This window comes from Pieris brassicae, unplaced genomic scaffold (assembly GCF_905147105.1).
Source record: "Pieris brassicae unplaced genomic scaffold, ilPieBrab1.1, whole genome shotgun sequence".
NCBI classification, from domain to species: Eukaryota; Metazoa; Arthropoda; class Insecta; order Lepidoptera; family Pieridae; genus Pieris; species Pieris brassicae.
In genome coordinates, this window is record NW_025575876.1 from 20,001 (window position 1) to 30,000 (window position 10,000).

General features: G+C 48.9%; 2 non-coding genes and 1 pseudogene across 2 annotated transcripts; all 3 read right to left on the reverse strand.

The window, feature by feature from the left end:
- Window positions 1–99: 99 nt before the first annotated feature.
- On the reverse strand, window positions 100–256 carry LOC123719104. Its single transcript, XR_006755170.1, has one exon. It is a non-coding gene; the product is annotated as a 5.8S ribosomal RNA (ribosomal RNA).
- A 351-nt stretch (window positions 257–607) lies between these two features.
- On the reverse strand, window positions 608–2,513 carry LOC123719107. The gene has a single exon (XR_006755173.1). It is a non-coding gene; the product is annotated as a small subunit ribosomal RNA (ribosomal RNA).
- A 3,666-nt stretch (window positions 2,514–6,179) lies between these two features.
- Window positions 6,180–10,000, reverse strand: part of LOC123719103 — a 7,072-nt pseudogene continuing 3,251 nt past the window's right edge.

Here is a 10,000-nt window from a genome sequence, read left to right on the forward strand (position 1 = left end):
CCGTCAATTGCACGCGCGACAGAGATGCGGCGCTACGACCGGAGTCGCAGCGATCGCCGCTCGTCACGCGAACAGTGTGGCTTTTTGTTTTTATGCAGCCGGCCCTCAGACAGGAGTGGTCCTGGATATTTCTCCACGGACCGCAATGTGCGTTCGAAATGTCGATGTTCAAATGTGTCCTGCAGTTCACACTATGACGCGCAGTTAACTGCGTTCTTCATCGACCCGCGAGCCAAGTGATCCACCGTTCAGGGTAATCGTTTTGTTTTTGTGTGTGTTTTTGTATGAGAAAATATAAAAGGTGCGAAAAAATTAAACAAAAAAATTTGAAAATAATACTTATCATTAACGTGTACGACAAATGAAAAGAAAGAAAATCTCTTTTATTTGCGTGGTTGTACACAAAAATTAAAATATTATTTCAAAGTATCAATAGGCGATAGCGAACGCTAATCAAAGCGTGTCGCAACGCACACGTCGCGAATCGACGAGAGAGAGTCAACCGTCTCGGATTCGATTTTGATTCGTATCATTCACGTGTTTTTTGTATTTTTTTCTTTTTTTGCGAGTCTTTGACAACAACAAAACAAAAAGAAAAAACCAACGTTAATGATCCTTCCGCAGGTTCCCCTACGGAAACCTTGTTACGACTTTTACTTCCTCTAAATGATCAAGTTTGGTCAACTTCCCAGCAACGCCGACGGCCGTGAGGCCACCGCGTGTCGGTCCGAAGACCTCACTAAATCATTCAATCGGTAGTAGCGACGGGCGGTGTGTACAAAGGGCAGGGACGTAATCAACGCGAGCTTATGACTCGCGCTTACTAGGAATTCCTCGTTTATGGGGGATAATTGCAAACCCCAATCCCCAGCACGAAGGAGTTTCAACGGGTTGCCCGGGCCTCTAGGCCAGGGAGAACATGTTGATTCCTTCAGTGTAGCGCGCGTGCGGCCCAGGACATCTAAGGGCATCACAGACCTGTTATTGCTCAATCTCGTGCGGCTCGAAGCCGCCGGTCCCTCTAAGAAGAATTTTAATACGTCGCCAGTGAGTTGCGCTCCCCGAGAGTCGCGCACACCTTGAATGACGACGCCTATTTAGCAGGCTAGAGTCTCGTTCGTTACCGGAATTAACCAGACAAATCGCTCCACCAACTAAGAACGGCCATGCACCACCACCCACCGAATCAAGAAAGAGCTGTTAATCTGTCAATCCTTCCGGTGTCCGGGCCTGGTGAGATTTCCCGTGTTGAGTCAAATTAAGCCGCAGGCTCCACTCCTGGTGGTGCCCTTCCGTCAATTCCTTTAAGTTTCAGCTTTGCAACCATACTCCCCCCGGAGTCCAAAATCTTTGGTTTCCCGGAAGCTGCCCGCCGAGCCATTGTAGTAACGTCGGCGGATCGCTAGATGACATATTTACGGTTAGAACTAGGGCGGTATCTAATCGCCTTCGAACCTCTAACTTTCGTTCTTGATTGATGAAAACACCTTTGGCAAATGCTTTCGCTGATGTTCGTCTTGCGACGATCCAAGAATTTCACCTCTAACGTCGCAATACGAATGCCCCCAGTTATCCCTATTAATCATTACCTCGGAGTTCTGAAAACCAACAAAATAGAACCGAGATCATATTCTATTATTCCATGCACGAAATATTCAAGCGGCATTTTGAGCCCGCTTTGAGCACTCTAATTTGTTCAAAGTAAAATTGTCGGCCCACCTCGACACTCACCGAAGAGCACCGCGATAGGATTTTGATATTGAACCGGCGTTTTACCGCCGGCTCACCGACGATATGCTCCGCAGACGTGTCAGTATCACCGCGGATGCGGTGCACCGACAGCGCGGCGCACAAATGCAACTACGAGCTTTTTAACCGCAACAATTTTAGTATACGCTATTGGAGCTGGAATTACCGCGGCTGCTGGCACCAGACTTGCCCTCCAATTGTTCCTCGTTAAAATATTTAAAGTGTACTCATTCCGATTACGAGGCCTCGTAAGAGTCCCGTATCGTTATTTTTCGTCACTACCTCCCCGTGCCGGGAGTGGGTAATTTGCGCGCCTGCTGCCTTCCTTGGATGTGGTAGCCGTTTCTCAGGCTCCCTCTCCGGAATCGAACCCTGATTCCCCGTTACCCGTGACAACCATGGTAGTCGCAGAAACTACCATCGAAAGTTGATAAGGCAGACATTTGAAAGATGCGTCGCCGGTACTGGACCGTGCGATCGGCAAAAGTTATCCAGATTCATCAAAATTAACGACTTCGGACGCATGGCCCTCCGCCGATTGGTTTTGATCTAATAAAAGCACTCATCCCATCACTGGTCAGAGTTCTGATTGCATGTATTAGCTCTAGAATTACCACAGTTATCCAAGTAACTGAGTAAGATCTAAGGAACCAAAACTGATATATTGAGCCATTCGCGGTATCGCCTTAATACGGCTTGCACTGAGACATGCATGGCTTAATCTTTGAGACAAGCATATAACTACTGGCAGGATCAACCAGGGAGCTGCTTACGCAAACGACACGCCTACACCGCGGTCACGCGGCTTCGGCGAGCCGCTGGCTCGGCGGCGTCGAGGGGCGCGCGCTTGCGCGCGCGCCTTCTCGACACGCGTGAACGTAACGCGTCGAATTTGCACGCGACGCGACGTTCGCGCTTCATATCGATAGACTAACTTTGACCGGTCTACGAGCGGCCGTCCCGTCACGATCTCGCAACGAGGTGATGTACAACGATGCTCGACCACTGTGAGGGACATAAAACTGCAACGAACACGACCCCGCGGGCGGGAATCGATGTTGTGACAATTTGAAAATTGAACATTCATCTAAACGCAACTTCTCAATTTTTATTCAATACGTTATTGTAAACATATTAAAACTCGGCTGGCAATTACATGCGCACACACACGCATGATTCGCACTAGATACGATCAACGCCCGGAGCTTGAGGGATAAATTCCAACACGACGCTGCGCACACCGTTTCGACGATGGGCGCGTGTGCGTCCTCTTTTATACATTCTTTCCATATACGGTCGCCGTGGCGACCGCGCACGTGTCGAACACGCTAGGCGCCCTGCGTTGAGGTGTGCCTAGAAGCGTATTCTTTTAACATCACAGATAACACCGGGGGAGACGGTCCCAAATCTTGGTCGATTGGTAACATCACCATACGGTCTGCGAACGCGGTGCTATAATATAATTTTATATTATATTATATAAAATATGAGGAGGAGTAGTATGTATATTCTTTGTTATTTTGTGTTGACACAAGAGAGATATATAAAATGTACTATACACCACACACACAGAGAGAGAGAGAGCTGGGAAAGATCTCGGCGGTCTCGCATTCGAAATACGAATTTGATATAATTTCCTCCGAAAATCCATACCCATATCTATATCATCCATGCGCGAATATATGTATATAATATTCTCACACTTCGCACAAACACAAAAACAAGAACACATTCTCTCTCGTCCGTCGTTCGTGTCTATTTGAGACGAACGACGCGCGGCAACGAGAACGAGTCGACGCTGTGCGCACGACTGTTTCGCTCCACATCTATACCGAGAGCAATAGTCCGCGTCGGCATTGGAGCGGACGTCGAATGTTTCTCGTAGAGCGAGCGAGAGAGAGACGATTTTTCATTTTATTATGTATGTGTATTGGCGTGCAGTAGTAGCACGTAGTAGTACTAGTAGTAGTAGTAAAAAAATATTATTATTTATTTTATTGACTGATATGATTTTGTTTGTTTTCTTTTTTTTGCATAGACATTTGTATTGATAGATATGTTTCTCGTTGAAGCTCGCAGCACACGCTCAGAGAAATGGCAATGTGGGTTTATTTGAAGAAAAAAAAAAAAAAAAAAAAAACAATTAATTTATTAATAATATGTATGTATGTATGTATGTATGTATGTATGTATAATAATGAATTATAATAATTATTCCGATGCAACGTCAGAGGAAAATGTTTCTCGTACAGGTGCGGCGCGCGACGGCCGGCCGCTCGACAGTTTCGCGCCGAATGTTTCTCGTTGAAGCTCGCAGCACACGCTCAGAGAAATGGCAATGTGGGTTTATTTGAAGAAAAGAAAAAACAAAAAAAACAATTATATTTATTAATAATATGTATGTATGTATGTATGTATGTATGTATGTATGTATAATAATGAATTATAATAATTATTCCGATGCAACGTCAGAGGAAAATGTTTCTCGTACAGGTGCGGCGCGCGACGGCCGGCCGCTCGACAGTTTCGCGCCGAATGTTTCTCGTTGAAGCTCGCAGCACACGCTCAGAGAAATGGCAATGTGGGTTTATTTGAAGAAAAGAAAAAACAAAAAAAACAATTATATTTATTAATAATATGTATGTATGTATGTATGTATGTATGTATGTATGTATGTATGTATGTATAATAATGAATTATAATAATTATTCCGATACAATGTCAGAGGAAAATGTTTCTCGTACAAGATCGCCACGCGACGCGACAAGATGCCGTTCAACGGCACGATATCTACAACTCTGTCGATATATATGTAGATAGTATCTACTCTGTCAAGTATATGTGTGTAACGTGTGGTGGTGTGTGGTGTGGGGTTTTGTTAGCGATAGCGATACGTTTCTAGTTAAAATTGAATATTTAAAAATAAAAACTCTTCTGGTAAGAAAAACTATTTATGGTTTATTATGGTGTGTCTAGTGCAACAACATCAACATTGTCATAATCATAATAATATAATTATTATTAGGGCTATAGGTTAACCTTCCAAATAGGGACCGTCGATTTAAATGTCGATATTTTTAATTATTCTAGATAGTACTCACTAAAAGAAACTTAAGTGCTTGCTTACTTACTTACTTACTTAGTTGATTGAGTTTTTTTTTTTTTTTTTTGAAACTTTTTCATACAAATTGATATATAAGACATATATGGCCGTTACCGACCGCCGACCAAAATCTATTTCATAAAACCGACATAAAATTGATGTCAAACGTCAATCACTTTGAGTTGACTAAGTGTAAGGGTTCAGATTATTTTGAAAGTATCGATCATTTGCGATGCATACGAGAAAAAGATCATTCATTTCATTGTTTGTAAGTTGTAAATTTTGTGTATTATATTGTAATTCTTGAGTGAGAATTGAGTGTTTACTTACTTACTTACTTACTTACTTATTGAATATCCAAAAAGTACCCAAAACCGAATCAGAGCGCCCCACTATCCACGCGGTCTTGTCTGCCCTACCCCTAGAGTGTATATAAAAGCTCGGAGGCGCGCAGGGAGAGCAGCCCTCACCCGCCGTACCCAAAGCGCGGGCATCATGCAAGCCGTAGCGGCTGAGGCTGGTCGCCGAAGGCGACCAAAAAAGCCGAGGCTGCGTAGGCTTGAATAAAATGCCCTGCGCTTTTGGTACGCAAGGGTGGAGGGGCTGCATTTCCCGTAGCGTCGGAGCAGTACAAAAACCAATTATCATCCATTGTTCGGTTAGGTTAGGTTAGGTTTAGGTTTGTATATTAATATTTTTTATTTTTTTATTTTTAATATGATGCAAAATGAATTTTTATCATTTTGTATGTGTGTATGTATATATGTATTTATGTATGTATTTTTTATATATTTCTTGTGCGTTGCGTGTTTTACAATACAAAATAGAAAATGTTTCTCGTACAAGAGCGACGCGCGACCGACCGGCCGGTCGGCAGCTTCGCGCCGAATGTTTCTCGTACAAGATCGCCACGCGACGCGACAAGATGCCGCTCAACGGCACGATATCTACAACTCTGTCAATTATATGTGTGTTGTAACTAGCGGGGTTTTGTTAGCGACAGCGATACGTTTCTAGTTAAAATTGAATATTTAAAAATAAAAACTCTCCTGTTAATCAAAACTATGTATCGTTTTGTTTTGTTTAATAGAGTTTACAAAAATATAATATTTTTTATATTATATAATTGATTATTGATTGATTGTTTGTTTGTTGTGTTATACTTCGTGTCGTCGTCTCTCATCGGTTGGACACACACACGATGTTGATAATTAAAAATAATCAAACACCACCGCGGCCGCCAACAAAGAGACGACGGACGACACACGCCCCGCCGCCTCACAAGAGCGAACAAACAACGCGTAATAACCACCGATCTCGTCCTCGGACGAATCACCTGGCGTAGGGCTGAGTCTCAACAGATCGCAGCACGACGCTGCTCTACCGAGCACAACACCCCGCCAGGAACGTAAGTCGTCTACAGACTATTCCGAGCCCCGACATCGAACTGAGTTGTATTCGAAACTTCGACGCCGTAGTGCACGTGTTAAGACCGCTCGCACCGATCGTCGCGTTCCAAATGGGCTCCGACGTCGCGCGTCACGAGTGACGCGCGACTAGTAAAATCACATTGTTTAGAGCCTCCCGACACTCGGGGCTCCACAGTGAGAATATCCTTGCCGGATTCGGCTAGGCTGGCTTCGGCCTTAGAGGCGTTCAGGCATAATCCCGCGGATGGTAGCTTCGCACCACCGGCCGCTCGGCCGAGTGCATGAACCAAATGTCCGAAACTGCGGTTCCTCTCGTACTGAGCAGTATTACTATCGCAACGACACGCCATCAGTAGGGTAAAACTAACCTGTCTCACGACGGTCTAAACCCAGCTCACGTTCCCTTTTGATGGGTGAACAATCCAACGCTTGGCGAATTTTGCTTCGCAATGATAGGAAGAGCCGACATCGAAGGATCAAAAAGCAACGTCGCTATGAACGCTTGGCCGCCACAAGCCAGTTATCCCTGTGGTAACTTTTCTGGCACCTCTTGCTAAAAACTCTTTATACTAAAGGATCGATAGGCCGTGCTTTCGCAGTCCCTATGCGTACTGAACATCTGGATCAAGCCAGCTTTTGCCCTTTTGCTCTACGCGAGGTTTCTGTCCTCGCTGAGCTGGCCTTAGGACACCTGCGTTATTCTTTGACAGATGTACCGCCCCAGTCAAACTCCCCGCCTGGCAGTGTCCTCGAACCGGATCACGCGGGAGTTGAACGGCGACGAGCGACGAGCGCCACGTCGCCACTCTACACGCTTGGAACGAAACACCGTACGCGAGCCGATTGCAAAATCGACCGCGCACCGCTTCCGCCCAACCGAGTAAGTAATGAAACAATGAAAGTAGTGGTTTTTCAGCGACGACCGCGAACGATCTCCCACTTATGCTACACCTCTCATGTCTCCTTACAATGCCAGACTAGAGTCAAGCTCAACAGGGTCTTCTTTCCCCGCTGATTCTCCCAAGCCCGTTCCCTTGGCTGTGGTTTCGCTAGATAGTAGATAGGGACATAACCCACCAACCTTCCCATGGTCCTTCCGACCTCGCGGTCATGCGGACCGGGTCTCGACCGAATCAATGGGAGATGCGCCGGTGAGTCTATACGCACTCTGTGCATCGTCACCGGCGCACTCTCTTGACTCCCTACAAATTTACGCAATTTCTGTCCCGTGCGCATTCTCCCTCTCTCTCGAGAGGGCTGCGCGAGGCGCATTCTCCCCCCGGGGGGCTGCGGACAACACAAGAGAACGGCTCGTCGTCGGTGTCGATCTTTCCACGTCAGCGTCGCGTCCCGTCGTGTATTGCTCGTGCAGTGCTCGCCTCAGTCCCTTCTCCTTGTACTGCTTGTACTGGAAGTACGCCGACACCACGTACACGGTGTTTTCCCCCCCTCCTAGCTGTGCCACGAAACAGTGAGACGTGCACAAGTTGCGGAGTACGAGCACTGCCAGATCGTCTCTCAGCACGATGATTCCTGCCATTGGGGCCACATCGTGCTGGTACAGGCCCGGCAGCCTAGCTGCCGGGTATTGTTCTTGCACCAGACAGACGCTGAGGTCCAGATTCCTCGCGAGAGCCGGCAGCTCCTTGGTGGCCATCGCCGACCCTTGCAGGTTTACTTGTCCGACCGAGATGTCCGTCTTGTCTCCTCGTGAACCGCCTATGGACCTATAATCCATAGTTGGTTCTTTCTAAGGATCGCTTCTCCGCCGCCTGTCTCGCCGGGCACTGTACCGAAGCGGTTCGGTGGTCCTCCGACGGCTTCCCTGCTTTTTTACAGGTGGCGCACCTACGGAAGGTGTTTTTGCACGCTTTATGCGTGTGGCCATCCTCGCCACAGTTCCCGCAGGTGTCCACCGTTGCCCTGCAGAAGCGTGCCGCGTGCCCGTAGCCCTGGCACTTCCCGCAGCAGGTAGCGTCGGCGTAATCGCGCACGACATGACGCTCCCACTCTATATAGACCCGCTCTTTGGAGACCAGCTTGTCTCGCCAAGCTGGGCTACACCGCAGCACCACCGTGGTGCACGCTCCTCCTCGCGCGCTCTTCTTGAAGGCCACGTCGACCTCCTCCTTTCGCCACTCTTGTTGACCCGCAAAGTTCTGGGTGCGCAGCGCCCTCAGGAATGCGCCCGAGTCTACCCTAGCGCCGTCAACCGCAACGACCGCAACGAGAGGGGCCCTCGGTTTCGGGACCTGCACCCGCAAATTGTCCGGTACCGCGCGCCTAATTTTGTCCGCGTCTCCCTTGCTCGCTGCCTGGACAATCACACCCGCGTTCCCTATCTTGCGCACCTGCGCAATTCCGACGCCTAAGGTCTGGGGGTCCAACGCCTTCTTCAACGCCGCTTTTGTTTGGTCCGCAGTCTTTATCTCCTCCGACTTCTCCGCCGCTGGGTAGAAGGCCAACACCGTTCCCGCCGATGACGGCTTTGGTTTAGGACCTCGCCCCGTATTCAACGCGTTCGCGTAACTGTTTGCCGATTCTTTAGGAGTCGTGCCCTCCTCCTGTCTTCCGCTGCGCGCACCGTGCTCCAGCGCGCATATCTTAAGGCGCTCTTCGCCCAGCTGCGCCGACAGGAGGGCAATGATGCCTGTTAATTTCTGCACCTGTGTGCCTATCTGTGCTATCTCCAACTTGTTAAGTTTCGACGTCGACGCCGATGTCGCCGCCATGATCGCCTCCCCGGCCGAGTTCGCCTCCGCGACATATTTGCCCACGGTTGTCGGAGCGTTTGTGTCGGGCTCTCTCGGTAACTCCGCCGTAGGTCCCGTCTCCGCACGTGGAGAAGCTGAGCCAGGCGTACGCACCTGGCATACCCGCCGCCGCGTCGCCTCCTCCAATTCTAGGGGCGATGTACCCTTGCGCTTCCGAGCACCATCTTCCCGTGGACGCACCGATGTATCGCGCGGCGGGGGGGTCCGCATCAGGGACTTGCGCGGTGCAAACCCTGCTTCTCGCCCCTGCCGCTCCAACTCTTCCAATTCTCGCTCCTTTGACGCCATAATGGCGTCAAAGGCATTTTTGTCCATCACTTATGACCCTATTGCAACTTCCGTCGTCTCTACCGTCGACTCTACCGTCGTCTCTACCGTCGACTCTACCGTCGACTCTACCGACGACTCTACCGTTGGCTCTACCGTCGGCTCTACCGTCGACTCTACCGTCGACTCTACCGTCGACTCTACCGTCGACTCTACCGTCGACTCTACCGGCGACTCTACCGACGACTCTACCGACGACTCTACCGACGACTCTACCGACGACTCTACCGACGACTCTACCGACGACTCTACCGACGACTCTACCGACGACTCTACCGACGACTCTACCGACGACTCTACCGACGACTCTACCGACGACTCTACCGACGACTCTACCTACGACTCTACCTACGACTCTACCGACGACTCTACCGACGACTCTACCGACGACTCTACCAACGGCTCTACCAACGGCTCTACCGACGACTCTACCTAAGCTACAGGTAAGCGACAGACCACAGACCGAGACGCCTATATCTTATCTCCCTATCCGCACGTACTGGCTACACGTCACCGATCACGTCAGTGAGACAAAGAGCGAGATGTATTTTATCCCGCTCTAACGCACCTATGCTACGTCACCGATCACGCCAGACCGGTGTGAGACGCACTATGCG